Here is a 25,718-nt window from a genome sequence, read left to right on the forward strand (position 1 = left end):
TGTGTTTTATATATATGCTAATAGGGTACCTATATTGACTAGTAGCTTCCTTAGTGAGGCATTCCTTAGCGCGGTATTTTGTGTCTTTTTAAGATACTAGTCTGTATATGGCATAATTCACACAAGCAATGCAGAGCATCTGGTTAACAGCCTATTAGTAACGCACATACAGGCGGGTTGCCCAGTGCTACAAAATGCATGCTGTGCGAACAGAGGCCAATAGTTTGCAGAGCCATCTTGGTCCGACTGCGCCCTGCAAGATAAAGTGCAAAAAGAAAACCTGAGTTTTGAGTAAAAGCTCACTGACACAAAAAGAGGATTTAAAAATTTATCGGGTCCGCTGCGCCCTGCTGGTGCATTTGGTTGGAGGCTTCTACAGGTAAACATCTCTGCTTTTTTCTCTGTGACTTTTTTGAATTTTTTGGAGGATTTTGAAATCCACTTTTTGTGTCGGTGAGCTTTTACTCAATGTTTAGCGTTAGGACTGGCAAATTGTAAGGACCCTTGACGTGGGTTGCCAGCTTACGTATTGAGGCCCCAATATAAACTAATACCTTACATACATTGATATGTGGTTTTCTTTTTGCACTTTATCTTGCAGGGTGCAATTGGACCAAGATGGCTCTGTAAACTATTGGCATCTGTTCGCACAGCATGCATTTTGTAGCACTGGCAGCCCGCCTGTATGTGCGTTACTAATAGGCTGTAAACCAGATGCACTAGAGAGTAAATTATCAAAATGTTGTGTTTGAATAGCAATAGTAAGTAGATAAAAATGTATACCTTGAAGACATTAAGAGTCAAATTACCGACCTAAATTCATGTTCTGAATGCCACCTCTCACTCGTACGCATGCTTCACACATTGCTTAATCAGGGAGTGATGAGTTGAGAGGGCTGGTTGGCATACAAATATATTAGTAGTGATCCCTAAACCAATAATAAATCACTTACCCAGGTGCTATTATTATTATTTATTTACATAGCACCATTAATTTCATGGTGCTGTACATGAGAAGGGGTTACATACAAATTACAGATATCACTTACAGAAAGCAAACTAACAATTACAGACTGATACAGAGGGGCGAGGACCCTGCCCTTGTGGGCTTACATTCTACAGGATGGTGGGGAAGGAGACAATAGGTTGAGGGTTGCAGGAGCTCCTGTGTTGGTGAGGCGGTAGCTTCTAGTGGTGAGGAGGCAGCGGGGTCAGTACAGGCTGTAAGCTTTCCTGAAGAGGTGGGTTTTCAGGTTCTCTCTGAAGGATCCAAATGTGGTTGATAGTCGGAGGTGTTGGGGCAAAGAATTCCAGAGGATGTGGGATATTTGGGAGAAGTCTTGGAGGCGGTTGGGTGAGGAGCGAATAAGTGCGGAGGAGAGAAGGAGGTCTTGGGAGGACCGGAGATCACGTGAGGGAAGATATTGGGAGATTAGTTCAGAGATATATGGAGGAGACAGGTTGTGTATGGCTTTGTAGGTCAGTATTAGTAATTTGAACTGGATACGCTGAGGGAATGGGAGCCAGTGAAGAGATTTGCAGAGGGGGGAAGTGGAGGAGTAGCGAGGAGAGAGATGAATTAGTCGGGTTGGGTATTGTTGGGTAACCTCAAGCAGTCAAGTATCACAGTCCGTATGATGAAACAAAATTAAGTTTATTATGGGAATTCACAGCCGAAAAATGAAGGCAACAGAAGAAAGTATCACAATGTTTCAGCCTTTATGGCATTTTTCAAGGGTTTTTCTACATAATTAAAAATTGCACAAGGAAATTAATAATACAACAAACTAATAAATACCAACATTTGGTTTTAGACATGTTGTATACAATTATATCATGTACAGTATAATAGTCAATAAATTTACAGCCACTAGTGAAAAAAAAAAGGGGGTGTGAATTCACCTGCAAAAGAAACAAAAATATACAGAAACCGATGAGAGGGACAAACACAGGCCAATAAAATTGAAACCAATTATGTGTTCAACGAGAAATTTTATCTCTAGCAACAGCTCAGAGACAGGAATAAATTATTTTGAAACAATGCATATTAAATGCAGGGTGCCATCAGTTATGTGAATGACCACAGTCCAATCATAGGAGAGAGATCCAGGGATTTTTTTTGACTGAGAATCAGATAGTATGAGAATAAATAATTCTACTATATTTATGCATCCCATTGATGAATAGGGAAAAGATGTAAAAAAAAATCAACAAACAAAAATGCATATCAGTAATATAATAAAGAGGAGACACCTAAAGAGTCAGAAAATGTCAGATTTAAAAGTTCAGGAATTAGAATTAAAGACTAGAAGATCAGAGGTATACTGGTATAATAAGAAAAGGAACCCTTCTAATAGCAGTAAGGCAGGATACAAGGAATTATGCAATACAACAAACAATTCTGAGTTACCTGTAGGTAGGGATGTTGGTGAGTGCGGCGTGAACCAAGAAAGGAAGGTGGTGCAACCTTTGTATGCCACAGGAGGTCCTTTTAAATTGCAGTCAGATCCTTTTTTCCTGGTGTGTCACGTGATCTCGGCTGATCATGTGAGTATGAAAGCTGAGCAGTGCCTGGAAGGGGATTAACAGAAGTTTGCGTGCACCGACGTGGTCCGTGATCAATTAGTGGGAAATGACAGCCATCATGTGCGCATGTGTGAGGCCCGCAAAAGATGGTAAAGACAATGTATAAAAAAGCAGGAGATAAGAACTCATAGAAAAGGGGAGAAAATATCAGGAAATATGAGAGGAACTGAAATATAAGAAGATAAGGTCAAAATAGCCTAGGATTATAAGTGAAAACGGGATGCTGGTAGAAAAAGGAGGGTTAGTTGGAAAAGAGGGGGGAAAAGGAGAAGGAGATGAAGTGATTCATGAAGTCAGTCTTTTCCTTTTTCCCCCTTTTTTTCCACTAACCCTCTTTTTTTCTACCAGCATCCCCTGCTTTCTCCTGCTATATACTACGGCTGTGTTATATGCTCCCTGAGCTGTGTTATATCCTACTTGGCTGTGCTATATACTACGTGGCTGTGTTATAGGCTATGTGGGCTGTGTTATATACTACGTGGCTGTGCTATATGCTATGTGGGCTGTACTATATAGTACGTGGGCTGTACTATATAGTACGTGGGCTGTGTTATATGCTATGTGGCTGTGCTATATACTTGATGGCTGTGTTATATGCTATGTGGGCTGTGTTATATACTACGTGGCTGTGCTATATGCTACGTGCGCTGTGCTATATACTGCTTGGGCTGTGTAATATGCTACATGGCTGTGCTATATACTATGTGGGCTGTGTTATATGCTATGTGAGCTGTGTTATATAGTACATGGCTGTGCTATATACTACGTGGCTGTGCTATATACTACGTGGCTGTGTTATATGCTACCCATTTTGCACTTTTACAAATGTTCTACGTTAATACTTTCTAATGTTTTCTTTAAAAAGTTTTCCATTAAAAAATTGGCATATTCAATGTATACAGTTTTTTCTTTGCAGCAAGTTCAGCTAACAATAAAATGCCTACTGGTAACTGAGGAAGAGGGAGTAGGACACATAAATTGGCATATAAGCGGTTGACTTATATAAAGCCCCTCTGCTGTATGGTATTATAGAATTTACAATAGCTATCATTCATGTAAGAAATTAAATCTGGCATTGTACTATACCTATATTTCTCTGCTGTATCTGTGCATCATGAATTGTGGTATGTGTTAAAGGGGGGCCCCACTGAGACTCTTTTGCCCGGGGCCCTCAAAAACCTGGAGCCAGCCCTGGCCTTATCCACGTTGTAAAGGAAAGAAAGTACCATGAAAATTGCTCACCTGGTTAGGATGAGATAAAGGCGTATAGGCTGATGGCTGCTGCAGATCCACAGGTCCTCAAGGAACCGAAGAGATACTGTATTTAACAGGAATTTGTGGTTAAAACTCCGCGCTGCCGCAGGGATAAATTCCAGGAGAATGTCGTAGATTCACAGTGTTTTTATTCAACGCGTTTTAGGGGTCTCATGCCCCCTTCATCAGGAAATACCACCTGGTATTCCCGTTAAATACAGTACAATGTGTGGGGAAAGAAATACAATTAAACTAAGCGAGTATAATTATAAAAAAGGGGAATGAAGAAAAAAATATTAAAAATATAAAAGTGTATGTGAGTAATGTGTGTGAAAAACAAAAAGGAGGAAGGAAAAAAGGGAAATTAGTGAAATAAAATAAAAGCTAATTCACAATGGGCAAAATTACCAAAAACAACTTTCCACCCAGAACTTGGAAAATATGCTAATTGGAAAAGTAATTTTTGCAGAATATCCACATAGATGGTAAAAATCAAGCCACCAATTATGCAAGTATAAGGTATTGACCTAATAGGATGGCAAGTCAGCACATAGAATAAGAGAAATCGGAAGTTAAAGGGACTCTGTCACCTGAATTTGGAGGGAACAATCTTCAGCTATAGAGGCGGGGTTTTCGGGTGTTTGATTCACCCTTTCCTTACCCGCTGGCTGCATGCTGGCTGCAATATTGGATTGACGTTCTCTGTCCTCCGTAGTACACGCCTGCACAAGGCAATCTTGCCTTCCGCAGGCGTGTACTATGGAGGACACAGAATGAAAGTCAATCCAATATTGCAGCCAGCATGCAGCCGGCGGGTAAGGACAGGGTGAATCAAACACCCGAACACCCCGCCTCTATGGCTGAAAATTGTTCCCTCCAAATTCAGGTGAGTCCCTTTAAATAAAATGAGTACTATTATTGATCATCAAAAAATAAAAATACCACATTTTGAAAAAAAAATAATCTCAGTGTGTATATACCAGGAAATACCGTATATACTCGAGTATAAGCCGAGATTTTCAGCCCACTTTTTGGGCTGAAAGTCCCCCTCTCGGCTTATACTCGAGTCATATACCCGGGGGTCGGCAGGTGAGGGGGAGCGGGGGCTGTGTAGTCATACTTACCTGCTGCGGCGCGGTCCCTGCAGTCCCTGGCTTCCCCTGCGCTGCAGATTCTTCCTGTACTGAGTGGTCACATGGCACCGCTCATTACAGAAATGAATAGGTGGCTCCACCTCACATAGGGGAGGAGCCGCATATTCATTGCTGTAAATGATCAGTACCTGACCGCTCAATTACAGGAAGAAGCTGCAGCGCTGGGGAAGCCAGGGACTGCAGGGACCGCGCCAGGAGCAGGTAAGGGGAGCGCAGCGCTGCGCGATATTTACCTGCTCCTCGCTCCAGTGCGGCTCCGTCTGCAGCGTCCTCTGGCAGTGACGCTCAGGTTAGAGGGCGCTGTGACGTAGTCAGTGCGCGCCCTCTGCTGAGCGTCAGTGCTGGAGACGGAGCCGCACGAGGAGCAGGTAATTCTTGAAAGCGCTGCCATCCTGAGCAAGAGAGGTGAGTATGTGATTTATTTTTTTTTATGGCAGCACCAGCAGCATTATATAAGGAGCATCTATGGGGCCATAAAGAACGGTGCAGAGCATTATATATGGCACAGCTTTATATAAGGAGCATCTATGGGGCCATAAAGAACGGTGCAGAGCATTATATATGGCACAGCATTATATAAGGAGCATCTATGGGGCCAAAAAGTACGGTGCAGAGCATTATATATGGCACAGCTTTATAAGGAGCATCTATGGAGCCAAAAAGTACGGTGCAGAGCATTATATATGGCACAGCTTTATATGGCACATCTATGGGGCCATAAAGAACGGTGCAGAGCATTATATATGGCACAGCTTTATAAGGAGCATCTATGGGGCCATAATCAATGGTGCAGAGCAATATACCGTATATGGGGCACAGCTTTATAAGGAGCATCTATAGGGCCATAATCAACGGTGCAGAGCAATATATATGGGGCACCGCTTTATAAGGAGCATCTATGGGGCCATAATCAACAGTGCAGAGCAATATATATATGGCACAGCTTTATAAGGAGCATCTATGAGGCCATAATGAACGGTGCAGAGCATTATATGTGGCACAGTTGTATATGGAGCATCTATGGGGCAATAATGAACGGTATGGAGCATCTATTTTTATTTTTGAAATTTACGAGTAGCTACTGCATTTTCCACCCTAGGCTTATACTCGAGTCAATAAGTTTTCCCAGTTTTTTGTGGCAAAATTAGGGGGGTCGGCTTATACTCGGGTCGGCTTATACTCAAGTATATACGGTAATCGTCCGTTGATGTAGGAGGTAAAAAAAAACAAAACCAGACAAGGGACGTTGAAAACGTCAGTCAATAAAACATGTCCATTGGCAACATACATCAGACGAAGTATACGAAGTCCAAGTGCGAATCCCACTGGAAAGGTCACAGTACATACCAAGGAATAATAGATGTCTCCGAAGGCAAATCTGCACCCTAACATTCTAAAGGAAAATCAGAAGATAAGTAGTGTTGGAAAAAGTGATATTTCATTATTATTTAGAGAACATATATAGATAAGCTCCCCTTAATAAAAAGTAAATTGATATAGATAATAGTTATCAAGTATTATACAGTATATCAACAATAAAAACAAGATATTTAAATTACGGTACATTAGGGACAATGAAGTAAGCTAGCAGCAACCGTTGGAATGTCCAAAACTGGACAGCAATAATTTTGGATCAAAATAGATAAGTAGACATAAAAGCATAAACTGGAAAACCCCTATTGGTCATTTAAACCATGGGGTTTCATAGCTAAAGGTGGTGATCCAGTGAAATTCTTTTTGGGCTAGTTTGTTCATAAGGTTGAACCCACAAATGCCCAAATGAACAAGATCAATACCTTTCACTTTCAAATCAATGGTTCCAGATGGATGATATTCTCGATAGTGAGAAGGCAAAGTCTTCAGTTTAGCAATCTTTGTGAGCTGCATCAGAAATTTCAAGCCTGGCTGCCTTCATGCCCCTCACGTTCTCCAATATGCGGACACGCAATTGTCTAGATGTAAATCCTATATAAATAAGATCACAAGGATAAGTCAAATGATAGATGACAGATGTCGTTTTACAATTTATGGTATGGCCAATTTTGAAACTACAGTGATTGGCAGAATCATTGATCGTGTCAGTTTTCACCATATTTTTGCATGCACTGCAATCACCACAAGATTAATGCCCCATTTTGGGTCCTTCGAGTTAAATATAGAGATAGATATAGGTGGAATAAAATGACTGTGTGTTATAGTCTCACATATAGTTCTGCTCTTCCTTGCCGCAATATGAGGTTGATCATCAATTAGTTTAGATAGTTCTCAATTCTGCTTCAATATTATTGATCATATCTCTCGATCTGCCATTATAGTTCGGAATGATTCACAATTGTAACTTCCTTTTTCTGTGGTTTGTTAAGGAGAAGTGTGCTATGATCCATATTCTTAGCTTGTTAATAACCTCGATATACGTCTTTTATCATGAAGGGATTAAGAGGTTAACTGTTATTTGTGGACACACGGTCCACAAAAAACACAGACATGTGAACAGCTCCATAGATTATAATGAATACATGTTCTATCTGTGAAAATCATGGAGAGAATGCAACAAGAAAACCAGATGTCTGAATGAGGCCGAAGTATGAGATGTTTTACAAATTCTAGAGATAAGCAGGTTCTTCATGTTTCCTAAGGTCTCAGTATATAATGTCATTTAATTACAAAGGACAATGACTGTGTCCTAGTTTTTACCTGAAAATGAAGACTAAAGTTACTGCTCTGCTTTGTTATACATAAAGGAGCCTCTGGCCCGCTGCCCGGTATTCAGATTTGGCAGGTTTCCTGGTCCTTGCTTCAGGACTGCGTAGATTGCGTTCTAATGTTTAATAATGTTTCTTCTTTAGATCCACACAAACAAGAATAAATAATCATATTAAGAACATCTAATTTTTATGGATTTACTTCCTTGTAAAGATCCTTCAGCTCAACAATAGGACTTGTGACTCAGTAGTGTAGTGAAAATGTAGAAGCAGAATAAAACCTGTTCTGCTAGTGCACCCGATGTTCGTGCACTAAGCCAAAAGTGTATGCTGTTTTTTTTTTTTTTGTTTTTTTTACTATGACTTGCTATGCTCGATGAATGCCCAGCCTGTCTAAAGGCATACACATCCTGAGCATATACTTCCTACAGTGAAAACAAGCACACTATGTACTTAATTATTAATAACGTACAAAAGTGCTACAATTCTCTAGCCACAGACTGAAAAATGTGCCTGCAGCATAAACTAAGTGTAAGGGTATGTGCAGATGATCAGGAACTGGCAGAGCTTTGGACGCAGCGCATTTTCACTGCGTCCAAGGCGCTGCTGGCTATTGAACACAGGTGAATCCGCATGTGTTCTCTAAACCATGAGAATTCACCATGTCCAATACATTATAGTGATGTAATTTCTCTTGTGTAGACCAGTGTCTGGAGAGATGCGCCATATGTCCGTCTCCGTGGGTGATTAGAAAAACATGGCACTTCTGGAATTTTGGTGGTGCACAAGTAGGATATCCAAATCCGTCAGCTGTGATGTAGAAAATTTTGGGCACTCGTACAGGTGTGTTGAAGAACTTATTTATTGAATGAAGAATTTCCAGAAATAAATGAGACGTTTCGGTCAATACCTGACCTTCATCAGTCATCTGGATAGAGGAGATCTGGTTGGCAGCGCGCTGTGTAGGAGTGTGCAGTATCCACTGCTAAGCAAGCCCTAACCATTAGACCACCAGGTGTTGGGCAAAGCTGAAAATTAGACTCATCAGAGAAGATTGCATTACTCCAGTCCTCTATGGTACAATTCTTATGGTCTTTGGCAAACTTCAGCCTGGCTCTCCTTTGCTTCTCATTGATGAAAGGCTTTTTTCTAGCTTTACATGACTTGAGTCCTGCCTGTAGGAGCCTGTTGCGAACTGTTCTTGCCGTGCACTTCACCCTAGCTGCCATTTGCCATTCCTTTTGTAGGTCGCTTGATGTCATCCTGCGTTTGCTGAGTGACATTCGAATAAGATGATGGTCATCCCAGTCAGTGGAGAGTTGTTTTCGCCCTCTGCCGGTCTGTAGCTTTGTTGTCCCCAATGTCTGCTGCTTGACCTTGTTGTAATAGAATGCCGTATTAAAAATTTTGGGGATGGAGGCAACATGACGCTCACTGTGTCCCTCTGCTAGTAAAGCCAGAATTGAGGCCTTCTTTTCCTCACTTAAGACTTTTCTTTTCAACTCCTTTGGCATGGTTAAAAGTTATTTTTTCATTCCTATTACTTTTGGGATATTTCTAGCACTTGTTTTGCCATGCAGCTTGTCCTATGGCAAGAGGATTGTGAACACCACAGCAGTGTTTTTTATACTTTCCTTAGTTAAATAAGATTTGGTTCAGGTGATCACCTAATCAGAAGCACATTAAGTAGAATGAGGTGTACTCTGGTTGGAATTCAACTGACACTGGAATGGAATGGCCGTCAGACAAGTAGAGAAGCTGATTTTTATAAAACTGTGCAGTGGTCTCTTAATTTTTGCCAGAGCTGTATATACCCACACACGCACATACATGTGTATATATATTACATGGTCTTCTTTTGTTATGTATATAGCCTTCCCTTATTACACAGAGCCCCCTCTTGTTATATACAGAACTGTCCCTTATATAGAGCCCTGTCTTTATTACATACCGTCCTGTCTTGTTAGATGTACAGTATAAAGCAATGACGGATGATGGAGGATGGGAAAGCTTCTTTTCTAATGGAGAAGCTGATGGACTGGTCTTCTGGTCACCGGCTACGCCATCAGCAGTCATTTTATATCTAACAAGAGAGGGGACTACGCAATAAAAGAGGACGCTGTGAATAATAAAAATAACAAGAATAGATTATGTAAGACACAGCACTGTACATAACAGCAGAGGAAGCTATATAATAAGGGACGGCACCATACATAACTAGAGAGGATTGTATGCAATAAGGGACGGTGTTATGCATATTAAAGGAGCAAGCTATGTAACTAAGGATGGCACTAAACATAAGTGAGTACACTATATAATAAGGGACTGTGCTATACATCATAAGTGAATACACTATATACTAAGGGACTGTGCTATACATTAGTGAGTACACTATATATGAAAGGACTGTGTTATACATAAGTGAGTACACTATATATTAAGGGACTGTGCATACATAATAAGGCTACATCTCTGTATCTGTGTGTAATGTTGGTGTGCTGCCTGCTTTTACAGACGCATTGAGCATGTCCAATTCTGATCCTCAAAATCGCATAAGAACAGGACATTCTCTGAGCCTTAGGAAACTCATTCTCAGAACTGTGATTTTCTTATTCAGATGTGTGCCATCTGAATAGAGTGCAAGTAGAATAAGGGATTTTACAGATAACAGTATCACTCCACATCACACAGTGCAGATACAGAATAATATCTACATCCAGGCACTTACTGCTGATGTCTTATTAGAGCCACTTTCTCCTGTTTCTTCTCCATCTGGTCAGATCTTCATGTCGACATCTCCCAACCACGACTCATCTTGTCACGATGATGTTTGCAGCCCTGAAAATAACAAGGTCACATACATTGTATACATACATATGTCTCCCCCCAAATACAGATATGTACCCCACCAGGGCCGGCGTACCCGGGCAAGTGCCGGGGCCCTGGTGAGACAGGGGGGCCCATTTAGGGCCGGCGTTAGGGGCAAGCAGCTGCCAGTGCCTAGGGCCCTACTCGCTCCCAAAGGCGCCCTCAGTGAGCGGCACATCACGCAGCTGCTATGGGGCCCCTGTGAGGCAGGGGGGCCGCCTGTCGCAAGCACCAACTCCCCCGCCACCGCTTTGAACTTTACTGGCGTCTGCCGGTAAAGTTAAAAGCAAATGATGGAGAGAGCGTCACCTGACACTCCCTCTCCCATCATTTCCCACTCTGCCTCTGACACTGTGGGTGTGCAATGACATCATCGCACACTTGCTGAGTGTCAGGCAGTGCAGCGGCAGCCACCAAGAGCGGAGCAGGGAGGGAGCAGCGCGGCGCGGGAACATTGAGAGGTGAAGAGTGTTTTTATTTTGTAACTAACAGTGAGTACTGGACTATGGGGCTGTTCTGTATACTACATGTCTGTGCTATATACTACATGGGTGTGTTATGTACTACCTTGTCTGTGCTATATACTATTTGGGCTGTTATATGGTACGTGGGCTGTGCTGTATACTACATATCTGTGTTATATACTTTGTGGGCTGTGCTATATACTATATGGACTGTTATATGCTACATGGGCTGTGCTGTATACTACATGTCTGTGCTATATACTACATGTCTGTTCTATATACTACATGGCTGTGTTATACTACGTGGTGTAGCATGGCTAAAGGGTGTGTAGTCGACGGGAGGTATGTGCCACATAAGTGCCTTGTTGCTGTAATGTAGCCCAGAGTATTTCTTTCTTGCACATAACCTTGTATATATATGTGTTTCAGGACCTGTGGTGATGTCAGACCACATGGCTAATCATGTGATGGGTTACTGGGTGTGGTTAGCTCTATATAAGACTGGCTAATGCTTTACACAGCAGATATGTGTGGAGGTGAAACCCTCCTGAGTGTGTTAAGGCTCCAGGACTGAGCCTGAAGGACTGGACACTTTGTTTTCTTTTCCTGAGCTAAAGGCTATTTGTTTGCTGTTATTTTGCCATGTGGTTTATGAAGTAATAAACCCTGTGAACTTTTAAAGGAACGTGCCTCCTGAGCAGGGGCGGATTATAAGAGGATCAATATGGGCGGTAGCCCAGGGCCCAGTGGTGTGGGGGGGGCCCTGGGCTACCACACAGATTGACCCTCTTATAATCCACCCCTGGCTGAAGCTGACGATTGGCCGCAGCCTGCAAGTGAAACAAGTCTCCAGGAATGGCGGCGGAGCCCTGAGTGTGGTGGTGCCCCCGGACCCGGTGGGTAGAGAGAGGGGGCCCGCATCGGGCCACGTCTCGTCTGCTCACCGGGCCCCTTCCGGCGCTGCGGCGGTTTCCTTTTGACGTGCGGCCGCGCGCCCGCACGTCAATAGTTAACAACAGCCGCCAGCCAATTGGAGGCTGGCGGCTGATGTAGGCCGCAGCGCACACGTCGCCGGCGTCTGACGTCATTGTCAGTCGCCGGCGAGTGTGCGCTGCTGCAGGGAGCTCGCCGCTGGAGCTCCTGGTCAGGTGAGGAGACTCGTTTTTTTTTTTTTGTAAGCTAACGGTGGGACACACTGGGGGCAATGCTGGAGGACACACTGGGGGCAATGCTGGAGGACACACTGGGGGCAATGCTGGAGACACACTGGGGGCAATGCTGGAGGACACACTGGGGGCAATGCTGGAGGACACACTGGGGGCAATGCTGGAGGACACACTGGGGGCAATGCTGGAGACACACTGGGGGCAATGCTGGAGGACACACTGGGGGCAATGCTGGAGGACACACTGGGGGCAATGCTGGAGGACACACTGGGGGCAATGCTGGAGGACACACTGAGGGCAATGCTGGAGGACACACTGGGGCAGTGCTGGAGACACTGGGGCAGATTGCTGGACACATTGGGGGCAATACTGGAGGACACACTGGGGCAGATTGCTGGACACACTGGGGCAGATGATTGCTGATCACACTGGGGCAATGCTGGAGACACTGGGGCAGATTGCTGGACATACTGGGGCAATGCTGGAGACGGGGGCAATGCTGGAGGACGCACTGGGGGCAATGCTGGAGGACACACTGGGGGCAATGCTGGAGGACACACTGAGGGCAATGCTGGAGGACACACTGGGGGCAATGCTGGAGGACACACTGGGGGCAATGCTGGAGGACACACTGGGGGCAATGCTGGAGGACACACTGGGGCAGTGCTGGAGACACTGGGGCAAATTGCTGGACACATTGGGTGCAATACTGGAGGACACACTGGGGCAGATTGCTGGACACACTGGGGCAGATGATTGCTGATCACACTGGGGCAATGCTGGAGACACGGGCAGATTGCTGGACATAAAGGGGCAATGCTGGAAGACACACTGGGGGCAATGCTGGAGGACACACTGGGGGCAATGCTGGAGGACACACTGGGGGCAATGCTGGAGGACACACTGGGGGCAGTGCTGGAGGACACTGGGGGCAATGCTGGAGGACACACTGGGGCAGTGCTGGAGACACTGGTGCAGATTGCTGGACACATTGGGGGCAATACTGGAGGACACACTGGGGCAGATTGCTGGACACACTGGGGCAGATGATTGCTGATCACACTGGGGCAATGCTGGAGACACTGGGGCAGATTGCTGGACATAAAGGGGCAATGCTGGAGACATTGGGGGCAATGCTGGAGGACACACTGGGGGCAATGCTGGAGGACACACTGGGGGCAATGCTGGAGGACACACTGGGGGCAATGCTGGAGGACACACTGGGGGCAGATGATTGCTGGAGACACTGGGGCAATATGCTGGACACTGGGGTAATATGCTGGACACACTGTCTGGGGGCAATGCTGGACACACTGGGGCAATATGCTTGACACACTGGGGAAGATTGCTGGACACACTGTCTGGGGGCAATGCTGGACACACTGGGGCAATATGCTTGACACACTGGGGAAGATTGCTGGACACACTGGGGGCAATGCTGGAGGACACACTGGGGCAGTGCTGGAGACACTGGGGCAGATTGCTGGACACATTGGGGGCAATACTGGAGGACATACTGGGGCAGATTGCTGGACACACTGGGGCAGATGATTGCTGATCACACTGGGGCAATGCTGGAGACACTGGGGCAGATTGCTGGACATACTGGGGCAATGCTGGAGACGGCAATGCTGGAGGACGCACTGGGGGCAATGCTGGAGGACACACTGGGGGCAATGCTGGAGGACACACTGAGGGCAATGCTGGAGGACACACTGGGGGCAATGCTGGAGGACACACTGGGGGCAATGCTGGAGGACACACTGGGGGCAATGCTGGAGGACACACTGGGGCAGTGCTGGAGACACTGGGGCAAATTGCTGGACACATTGGGTGCAATACTGGAGGACACACTGGGGCAGATTGCTGGACACACTGGGGCAGATGATTGCTGATCACACTGGGGCAATGCTGGAGACACGGGCAGATTGCTGGACATAAAGGGGCAATGCTGGAAGACACACTGGGGGCAATGCTGGAGAACACACTGGGGGCAATGCTGGAGGACACACTGGGGGCAATGCTGGAGGACACTGGGGGCAATGCTGGAGGACACACTGGGGCAGTGCTGGAGACACTGGTGCAGATTGCTGGACACATTGGGGGCAATACTGGAGGACACACTGGGGCAGATTGCTGGACACACTGGGGCAGATGATTGCTGATCACACTGGGGCAATGCTGGAGACACTGGGGCAGATTGCTGGACATAAAGGGGCAATGCTGGAGACATTGGGGGCAATGCTGGAGGACACACTGGGGGCAATGCTGGAGGACACACTGGGGGCAATGCTGGAGGACACACTGGGGGCAATGCTGGAGGACACACTGGGGCAGATGATTGCTGGAGACACTTCGGCAATATGCTGGACACTGGGGTAATATGCTGGACACACTGTCTGGGGGCAATGCTGGACACACTGGGGCAATATGCTTGACACACTGGGGAAGATTGCTGGACACACTGTCTGGGGGCAATGCTGGACACACTGGGGCAATATGCTTGACACACTGGGGAAGATTGCTGGACACACTGGGGGCAATGCTGGAGACACTGGGGCAGATTGCTGGAGACACTGGGGCAGATTGCTGGACACACTGGGGTAATATGCTGGACACACTGGGGCAATATGCTGGACACACTGGGGGTAATATGCTGGACACACTGAGGTAGATTGCTGGACACACTGTCTGGGGGCAATGCTGGACACACTGGGGCAATGCTGGACACACTGGGGCAGATTGCTGGACACACTGTGGGCAATACTGGACAATTGGACATACTGGGGCAGAATGCTGGACACGCTGGTGGTAATATGCTGGACATACTGGGGCAGATTGCTGGACACACTGGGGGCAATGCTGGACACTGGGGCAATATGCTTGACACACTGGGGAAGATTGCTGGACACACTGGGGGCAATGCTGGACACACTGGGGCAATGTGCTGGAGTTGGACAAACTGGGGCAGATTGCTGGACACACTGGGGGCAGGACTGGAGGCATGGGCAGAATGTAGATGCGGGTCATGATTGGAGACACGGGGCAAAATGAAAGACATGGGGCAGGATTGGATCATGGGGCAGGATGGAGACAAATGGGGCAGGATGAGGAGATCATATGGGGTAGAAATGTAGAATGGATACTCATGAGGGCAGGATGCGAGAACATATGGCTGGAGTCAGGAATGAGATAAACGGGGCCAGGATGGGGAATATTATTACCATAGAGGCTAATTAAGGGATATTATTACTGCAGTGATGTATTTATTTTATTTTTTGAGGACACTGTTTTAAATGGGGGGGCGGTCCAGTTACTGTGCAGAGTGACACTATATCGCCTTTTTTTCTTCATGTGGTGTAATGTAGAAGTTGTGAAAAATTAAGTAATGTATTCTGCAAGCGGAGCTCGAGATAACTGTGTTATTTCCTGCAGAAACGAGTCCTGGCTGGAAGAAATGATGGCGGTCTGTGCCGGATGAAAGATGAAGGACTTCACCTAGAGACGTCACTGGTGAGTCAGTGTTACCTATACACTGACACTATACACTGTATACTATATACAGAGGTCCTGTGTACAATGTCACCAGTGATCACTGTATTACCTATACATTATATACAGAGCTCCTGTGTATAATACCACCAGTGATCTCTGTATTACCTCTACACAGACACTGCATACTAAGTACAGATCTCCTGTGAATACTGGCACTTATGGTGATAGTATTGTGTTTTTTTTTTTTTGTTTTTTTTATTACTGATCGGTATTGTAGTATTCAGTCACTATGTGGTGGTAATATGTGGTCTGGAAATGGTGTTGTGGTATTTGTCCCTTGTATGTGCTATTTGGTCACCAAGTGGTGGTAATATGTGGTCAAGACATGGTGAGGTGGTATTTGTTCCTTGTATGTGATATTATTTGATCACTGTCATTGTAATTTGTGGTCTGGTCATGGTGCGGTGGTATTTGTTCCTTGTATGTGATATTATTGGTCAAAATATACCTAAATCGTATTGCTGCTGATTTTAACAAATATTTAATAGGTTAAAGTAGAGTAGGGCCCGGCCATTTTTCTGGAATAATCTGGTTCGGGTATATTATGACCCCCGTCACATGACCCCCGTCACATGACCCCGGGGGCCCACAGTGTCTGAACAGCCCGGGGCCCTGGCTACCCTTAATCCACCCCTGCTCCTGAGAGTCAGCCGTCGCACCTGAGTGAGTGAAATCCCTACAATTGGTGGTGGCCGTGCGGGCAGCGTTCCCAGCGGAAGACGTGAGTCTATTATTGAATGTCCTGGGTCAAGTCTGTTGTAAGCCAGCAAGCATTGCAGGGGAAAATGGAGGACCTGCTGAAACACTTGGTCCAGTTGCAGTCACAGCAGGAGCAACGGCAGCAAGAGACCAACAGGCTGCTGATGCAGCAGATGCAACAGAACCAGCAGGAGCAACGGCAGCAGATGCAGCTTCTGGCAACCGCCATACAGGGCAGGACGAGCGCCCCAACCCCAGGTCTGGCTGATGACACTCACGTCCGGAAGACGGTAAGACGCGCATTGCAGAAAATGACTCCCGGGGATGATGTTGAGGCCTTCCTGACGGTGTTTGAGAGGGTCGCTGAGAGGGAAAAACTCCCGCCAGAGCAGTGGGCAGAGGTACTGGCGCCATACCTGACGGGAGAACCCCAGAAGGCGTACTATGATTTGACCTTGCAGGATGCCAAAGAGTATCACAAATTGAAAGCCGAGATTCTCCCACATTTGGGGGTGATACTGTCTGTCAGGGCACAGCGAGTTCACTGCTGGGCCTATCACCACCAAGTTCCCAAATGTTTGATCTGTTGCACCTGGTCCAGAAATGGCTGCAGCCAGAGTCATCTACACCTGCACAGATGGTAGAACGGGTGATGATGGATCAGTTTGTCCATTCCCTCCCGAGGCCTATACAGTCTTGGGTTGCCCAGGGTGATCCCCAGGATGCCGATGAGCTGATTGGACTGGTTGAGAGATACCAAGGGTTGGAAGGCTCCTTGGGGAGGCAGCCCATGCCGTACTGGGAGTCCCAAAAAGGGGTGGTGCGTCCAAGGTCACAAAGGGCGGGGGAGGTGGTGCCCAAGGTCCCTACGGGTGATATTGTTTGTTGGAGGTGCCACGGGCCAGGACATATAGCTGCCCGTTGTTCCCAGACCACTGAGCAGATGGACTGCAGCATGGGACGCCATTGTTCATACTATGCGTATCCAGCCTGCAGTGTGAACTCTCCGCCCAACGAGGGACCTCAAGCGTGTCCCGTAAAGGTGAACGGTCGAGCAGTAACGGCATTGTTAGACTCGGGGAGCCTAGTGACCCTGGTGAGGGCCACTTTTCCTCTCCACCTGCTCCCGGGAAAGAAGGTCGGAGTGCGGTGCATACATGGTGATGCAAAGGACTACCCTATGGCCAGTGTGGACATTGAAACGGCATGTGGCACGGAGTCCCACATAGTCAGCGTCGTTCAGGACTTGTTGCACCCTATAATTATTGGCCTGGATTTCTGTTTGTTTTGGGATTTGTGGGGGAAAGGTTCTGAGCTCCCTAGCAAGAGTAGGGAACCAATGAACCCTGGAAGGGTGTCGCCACACCCAGAGTCAGACAGGTTTCCTTTTTGTGTTCTGGTTGGGGATGAGGAGGAAGTGTCCCCTGCATCTGATCTTCTGGAGTTAGAGGTATCCGGTGAAAATTTTGGGACTGCCCAACATAGGGACCCCACTCTGAGGGAAGCCTTTAATAATGTCACAGTTATTGACGGGGTGGTACAGGAGCCGGGGGCAGACACAAGATTTCCCCATTTTTTGATGAGTGGGGAGTTGTTGTACCGGGTCACAAAAATAAGGGAGGAGTTGGTAGAGCAGTTGGTAGTGCCGGGTCCGTATAGACGGAAAGTGTTGGACATGGCCCATTCACACATCTTGGGTGGACACCTAGGGGTGGAAAAAACGCAGGAACGGGTTGTGCAGAGGTTCTATTGGCCTGGGTGTCACCGGGAAATAGTGAACTATTGCAGGTCCTGCCCTACATGTCAGCTAACTGCTCCTACTCCTCATTTCCGGAACCCCCTTGTGCCACTGCCCATTATTGAGGTACCGTTCGAGAGAATTGCCATGGACTTGGTCGGTCCCTTAGTTAAATCAGCTCGGGGCCATCTATATATATTAGTCATCCTGGACTATGCCACACGCTATCCTTAGGCAATTCCCTTGAGAAATTCTTCCTCAAAGAGTATAGACCGCGAGTTGGTCAATGTCTTTTCCCGGACAGGTCTGCCGAAGGAGATCCTGACTGACCAGGGAACACCTTTCATGATTAAGGTGATGAGGGAGTTATGCAAAGCCCTGAAAATCTCCCAGTTGAGGACCTCGGTGTACCATCCCCAGTCAGATGGCCTTGTTGAGAGATTTAACAAGACACTGAAGAGCATGCTGAGAAAAGCTATAGAGAAAGACGGTAGAGACTGGGATTGTCTCTTACCCTATTTGATGTTTTCCATTCGTGAAGTTCCACAGGCCTCCACAGGGTTCTCACCGTTTGAGCTTCTATATGGCCGACATCCACGAGGACTCCTGGATATAGCCAAGGAAACCTGGGAAGCCGAAGTCACGCCCCACAGAAGCGTCATTGAGCATGTGGCCCTGATGCAGCAGAGGATTGTAAAGGTGATGCCTATCATGAAAGAAAACCTTCTCCAAGCACAAGAAGCTCAGGCCAGGGTCTACAACCGGACTGCAAGAGTGAGGCAGTTCAATCCGGGAGACCGAGTTCTTGTGCTAGTTCCGACGGTGGAAAGCAAGTTCTTGGCCAAATGGCAAGGGCCATATGAGGTTGTCGAGAAACTTGGTGAGGTAAATTATAAAATTCACCAACCAGGAAGACGGAAACCATTCCAAGTTTACCATGTCAACCTCATCAAGCCATGGCAAGATAGAGAGCCGACAGTAACTCCGTCGTTGTTAAGCAACCCAGAAGGTGAGGTTGGAGCGGTTACTATAGCAGAGACGCTATCGAAGACCCAGAAACAGCAGTGCCGGGAGTTACTCCAGAAAAACAGGGACCTGTTTTCAGAATTGCCAGGATACACGAAGGTCATAGAGCACGAGGTATTCCTGAGGCTCGTCGAGAAGTTATCTCCAAGGAAGTGGAGCGTATGTTGAGGCTTGGAGTCATTGAGGAATCCAAGAGCGGTTGGTCGAGCCCAATTGTCCTGGTCCCAAAACCTGATGGAGAGTGGAGGTTTTGAAACGACTATCGGAAGTTGAATGAGGTCTCTAAGTTTGACGCCTATCCCATGCCCCGCGTTGATGAGCTCATCGAAAGGCTTGGGCACGCCAGATATATATCCACCTTGGATTTGACAAAGGGGTATTGGCAGATCCCCATGGCACAGGAAGCCAAGGAGAAGACGGCCTTTTCGACACCTGATGGATGCTTCCAGTATGTCCGGATGCCGTTTGGCGTACAGGGAGCTCCGGCGACCTTTCAGAGGGCTATGGATAGAGTCCTTGCACCCCATAAGGCCTACGCTGCTGCGTACCTAGATTATATCGTCATCTTTAGCCCGGACTGGGAGAGTCATCTGGAGAAAGTCCAAGCGGTGTTTGATGCTATAAGAGAGGCCGGATTTACAATAAACCCGAAGAAGTGTGCCTTGGGTAAAGAAGAAGCTAAGTACCTTGGATACTGTTGTGAATTCTGTGATCAAGCTCCCTCCTGTGGTCACGAGTGGTACTGCGGCTTCTGAGTTTCCTTCCTCAGGTGATGAGGTTAAGTCGTTAGGTGCTGCTCTATTTAACTCCACCTAGTGCTTTGATCCTGGCCTTCAGTCAATGTTCTAGTATTGGTCTTGCTTCCTCCTGGATCGTTCCTGTGGCCAGTCTGCTCAGCATAAGCTAAGTTCTGCTTATGTTACTTTTGTTGCTATATTTTCTGTCCAGCTTGCTTTTTTGTTTTTGCTTGCTTGCTGGAAGCTCTGAGACGCAGAGGGAGCACCAACGTACCGTTAGTCGGTGCGGAGGGTCTTTTTGCCCCTCTGCGTGGTTGTTTGTAGGTTTTTGTGTTGACCGCAAAGCTATCTTTCCTATCCTCGGTCTATTCAGTAAGTCGGGCCTCACTTTGCTAAATCTATTTCATCTCTGTGTTTGTATTTTTCATCTTTACTCACAGTCATTATATGTGGGGGGCTGCCTTTTCCTTTGGGGAATTTCTCTGAGGCAAGATAGGCTTATTTTTCTATCTTCAGGACTAGCTAGTTTCTCAGGCTGTGCCGAGTTGCATAGGGAGCGTTAGGCGCAATCCACGGCTACCTCTAGTGTGGTTTTATAGGTTTAGGGATTGCGGTCAGCAGAGTTCCCACATCTCAGAGCTCGTCCTATGTTTTGTGGTTTTTGTCAGGTCACTTGTGTGCTCTGAACTTCAAGGTCCATTGTGGTTCTGAATTACCTATTCATAACAGTACTGAAGGCCAGAGTACTAATGCTTCTCAATAGAGGGGAAAAAGAAGTTCTGAGACCATTTTTTTTTCTTTGCACTGTGTTTTGCCTTTTTTTTTTCCTTAGACATTTGGGTGGTTCAGGACACAGGTGTGGACATGGACATTCAGGGTCTTTCCTCTTTGATGGATAATCTCACTATAAGTGTACAGAACATTAAAGATTTAGTGGTTCAGAATCCTATGTTAGAACCTAAAATTCCTATTCCTGATTTGTTTTCTGGAGATAGAGCTAAATTTCTGAGTTTCAAAAATAATTGCAAACTGTTTCTGGCGTTGAAACCTCGCTCCTCTGGTGACCCAGTTCAACAAGTTAAGATCATTATTTCTTTATTACGTGGCGACCCTCAAGACTGGGCATTTTCCCTTGCGCCAGGAGATCCTGCATTATGTAATATTGATGCGTTTTTTCTGGCACTCGGATTACTGTACGATGAACCTAATTCAGTGGATCAGGCAGAGAAAAATTTGCTGGCTCTATGTCAGGGTCAGGATGAGATAGAGATTTATTGTCAGAAGTTTAGAAAGTGGTCTGTGCTCACTCAATGGAATGAATGTGCTTTGGCAGCAATCTTCAGAAAGGGTCTCTCTGAAGCCCTTAAGGATGTCATGGTGGGATTTCCTATGCCTGCTGGTCTGAATGAGTCTATGTCTTTGGCCATTCAGATCGGTCGACGCTTGCGTGAGCGTAAATCTGTGCACCATTTGGCGGTATTATCTGAGTATAAACCTGAGCCTATGCAGTGCGATAGGACTTTGACCAGAGCTGAAAGGCAGGAACACAGACGTCAGAATGGGCTGTGTTTCTACTGTGGTGATTCCACTCATGCTATCTCCGATTGTCCTAAGCGCACTAAGCGGTTCGCTAAGTCTGCCACCATTGGTACGGTACAGTCAAAATTTCTTTTGTCCGTTACTTTGATCTGCTCTTTGTCTTCCTATTCTGTCATGGCATTTGTGGATTCAGGCGCTGCCCTGAATTTGATGGACTTGGAGTTTGCTAGGCGCTGTGGGTTTGGCTTGGAGCCCTTGCAGTGTCTTATTCCATTGAGAGGAATTGATGCTACGCCTTTGGCCAAGAATAAGCCTCAGTATTGGACCCAGCTGACCATGTGCATGGCTCCTGCGCACCAGGAGGATATTCGCTTTCTGGTGTTGCAAAATCTGCATGATGTGGTCGTGTTGGGATTGCCATGGCTACAAGTCCATAACCCAGTATTAGATTGGAAATCAATGTCTGTGTCCAGCTGGGGTTGTCAGGGGGTACATGGTGATGTTCCATTTCTGTCTATCTCATCATCCACCCCTTCTGAGGTCCCAGAGTTCTTGTCTGATTACTGGGATGTATTCGATGAGCCCAAGTCCAATGCCCTACCTCCGCATAGGGATTGTGATTGCGCTATCGAGTTGATTCCTGGTAATAAGTTTCCTAAGGGTCGACTGTTTAATTTATCTGTACCTGAGCACGCCGCTATGCGGAGTTACATAAAAGAATCCTTGGAGAAGGGTCATATTCGGCCGTCGTCATCGCCATTGGGAGCAGGGTTCTTTTTTGTGGCCAAGAAGGATGGTTCGCTGAGACCTTGTATTGATTACCGCCTTCTAAATAAAATCACGGTCAAATTTCAGTACCCCTTGCCGCTGCTATCTGATTTGTTTGCTCGGATTAAGGGGGCTAGTTGGTTCACCAAGATAGATCTTCGTGGTGCGTATAATCTTGTGCGTATTAAACGGGGCGATGAATGGAAAACTGCATTTAATACGCCCGAGGGCCATTTTGAGTACCTAGTTATGCCATTCGGACTTGCCAATGCTCCATCAGTATTTCAGTCCTTTATGCATGACATCTTCCGAGAGTACCTGGATAAATTCCTGATTGTATACTTGGATGATATTTTGGTCTTCTCGGATGATTGGGAGTCTCATGTGAAGCAGGTCAGAATGGTGTTCCAGGTCCTGCGTGCTAATTCTTTGTTTGTGAAGGGATCAAAGTGTCTCTTTGGTGTTCAGAAGGTTTCATTTTTGGGGTTCATTTTTTCCCCTTCTACCATCGAGATGGATCCTGTTAAGGTCCAGGCCATTTATGATTGGACTCAGCCGACATCTCTGAAGAGTCTGCAAAAGTTCCTTGGCTTTGCTAATTTTTATCGTCGCTTCATCTGTAATTTTTCTAGTATTGCTAAACCGTTGACCGATTTGACCAAGAAGGGTGATGTGGTCAATTGGTCTTCTGCTGCTGTGGAAGCTTTTCAAGAGTTAAAGCGTCGTTTTTCTTCTGCCCCTGTGTTGTGTCAACCAGATGTTTCGCTTCCGTTCCAGGTTGAGGTTGATGCTTCTGAAATTGGAGCGGGGGCTGTTTTGTCGCAAAGAGGTGCTGATTGCTCGGTGATGAAGCCATGCGCCTTCTTTTCCAGGAAGTTTTCGCCTGCTGAGCGAAATTATGATGTTGGCAATCGAGAGTTGCTGGCCATGAAGTGGGCATTCAAGGAGTGGCGTCATTGGCTTGAAGGAGCTAAGCATCGAGTGGTGTTCTTGACTGATCACAAGAACTTGACTTATCTCGAGTCTGCCAAACGGTTGAATCCTAGACAGGCTCGTTGGTCGCTGTTTTTCTCCCGTTTTGACTTTGTGGTTTCGTACCTTCCGGGCTCTAAAAATGTGAAGGCGGATGCCCTGTCTAGGAGTTTTGTGCCCGACTCTCTGGGTTTGCCTGAGCCGGCGGGTATTCTCAAAGAGGGAGTAATTGTTTCTGCCATCTCCCCTGATTTGCGGCGGGTGCTGCAAAAATTTCAGGCTAATAAACCTGATCGTTGCCCAGCAGAGAAACTGTTTGTCCCTGATAGGTGGACGAATAAAGTTATCTCTGAGGTTCATTGTTCGGTGTTGGCTGGTCATCCTGGAATCTTTGGTACCAGAGATTTGGTGGCTAGATCCTTTTGGTGGCTGTCTCTGTCGTGGGATGTGCATTCTTTTGTGCAGTCCTGTGGGATTTGTGCTCGGGCTAAGCCCTGCTGTTCTCGTGCCAGTGGGTTGCTTTTGCCCTTGCCGATCCCGAAGAGGCCTTGGACACATATCTCTATGGATTTTATTTCGGATCTCCCCGTCTCTCAAAAAATGTCGGTCATTTGGGTAGTTTGTGATCGCTTCTCTAAGATGATCCATTTGGTACCCTTGTCTAAATTACCTTCCTCCTCTGATTTGGTGCCATTGTTCTTCCAGCATGTGGTTCGTTTACATGGCATTCCAGAGAACATCGTTTCTGACATAGGTTCCCAGTTTGTTTCGAGGTTTTGGCGAGCCTTTTGTGCTAGGATGGGCATTGATTTGTCTTTTTCCTCGGCTTTCCATCCTCAGACAAATGGCCAGACTGAACGAACCAATCAGACCTTGGAAACATATCTGAGATGTTTTGTTTCTGCTGATCAGGATGATTGGGTGTCCTTTTTGCCGTTGGCTGAGTTCGCTCTTAATAATCGGGCCAGCTCGGCTACCTTGGTTTCACCGTTTTTCTGCAACTCTGGGTTCCATCCTCGTTTCTCTTCAGGGCAGGTTGAGTCTTCGGACTGTCCTGGTGTGGATACGGTGGTGGACAGGTTACAGCAGATTTGGACTCATGTAGTGGACAATTTGACTTTGTCCCAGGAGAAGGCTCAACGTTTCGCTAACCGCAGACGCTGTGTGGGTCCTCGACTTCGTGTTGGGGATTTGGTTTGGTTGTCATCTCGTTATATTCCTATGAAGGTTTCCTCTCCGAAGTTTAAGCCTCGTTTCATTGGTCCGTATAGGATTTCTGAGGTTCTTAATCCTGTGTCTTTTCGTTTGACCCTGCCAGATTCTTTTAACATCCATAACGTATTCCATAGGTCATTGTTGTGGAGATACGTGGCGCCTGTGGTTCCATCTGTTGATCCTCCTGCCCGGTTTTGGTGGAGGGGTGTTATGTAGGCAATCCAGTGACACAGTGTGCCAGCAATCAGAGCACATACAGTGATCTGACAAACCCAAAAACAATAGAACGAGCTCTGAGACGTGGAATCTCTGTAGACCGCAATACCTGAACCTAACCTAAACACAACTAAAGGCAGCTGTGGATTGCGCCTGACACTACCTATGCAACTCGGCACAGCCTGAGGAGCTGACTAGCCTGAAGATAGAAAAACAAGCCTGACTTGCCTCAGAGAAATACCCCAAAGGAAAAGGCAGCCCCCCACATATAATGACTGTTAGCAAGATGAAAAGACAAACGTAGGGATGAAATAGATTCAGCAAAGTGAGGCCCGATATTCTAGATAGAGCGAGGATAGCAAAGAGAACTTTGCAGTCTACAAAAAACCCTAAAGCAAAAAACCACGCAAAGGGGGCAAAAAGACCCACCGTGCCGAACTAACGGCACGGCGGTACACCCTTTGCATCTCAGAGCTTCCAGCAAAACGAAAAGACAAGCTGGACAGAAAAAGTAGCAACAAAAGCAAAGAAGCACTTATCTAAGCAGAGCAGCAGGCCACAGGAAAGATCCAGAAGCTCATATCCAACACTGGAACATTGACAAGGAGCAAGGAAGACAGAATCAGGTGGAGTTAAATAACAAAGCAGCCAACGAGCTCACCAGAACACCTGAGGGAGGAAGCTCAGAAGCTGCAGTACCACTTGTGACCACAGGAGTGAATTCAGCCACAGAATTCACAACAGAGGGGGAGTTGGAGTATATAGTGGAGAAGATATTGGATTCTCGTGTTTCGAGACGGAAACTCCAGTATCTGGTTAAGTGGAAGGGTTATGGTCAGGAAGATAATTCCTGGGTCTTTGCCTCTGATGTCCATGCTGCCGATCTTGTTTGTGCCTTTCATATGGCTCATCCTGGTCGGCCTGGGGGCTCTGGTGAGGGTTCGGTGACCCCTCCTCAAGGGGGGGGTACTGTTGTGAATTCTGTGATCAAGCTCCCTCCTGTGGTCACGAGTGGTACTGCGGCTTCTGAGTTTCCTTCCTCAGGTGATGAGGTTAAGT

Source organism: Ranitomeya imitator, chromosome 1 (genome assembly GCF_032444005.1).
Source record: "Ranitomeya imitator isolate aRanImi1 chromosome 1, aRanImi1.pri, whole genome shotgun sequence".
NCBI lineage: Eukaryota > Metazoa > Chordata > Amphibia > Anura > Dendrobatidae > Ranitomeya > Ranitomeya imitator.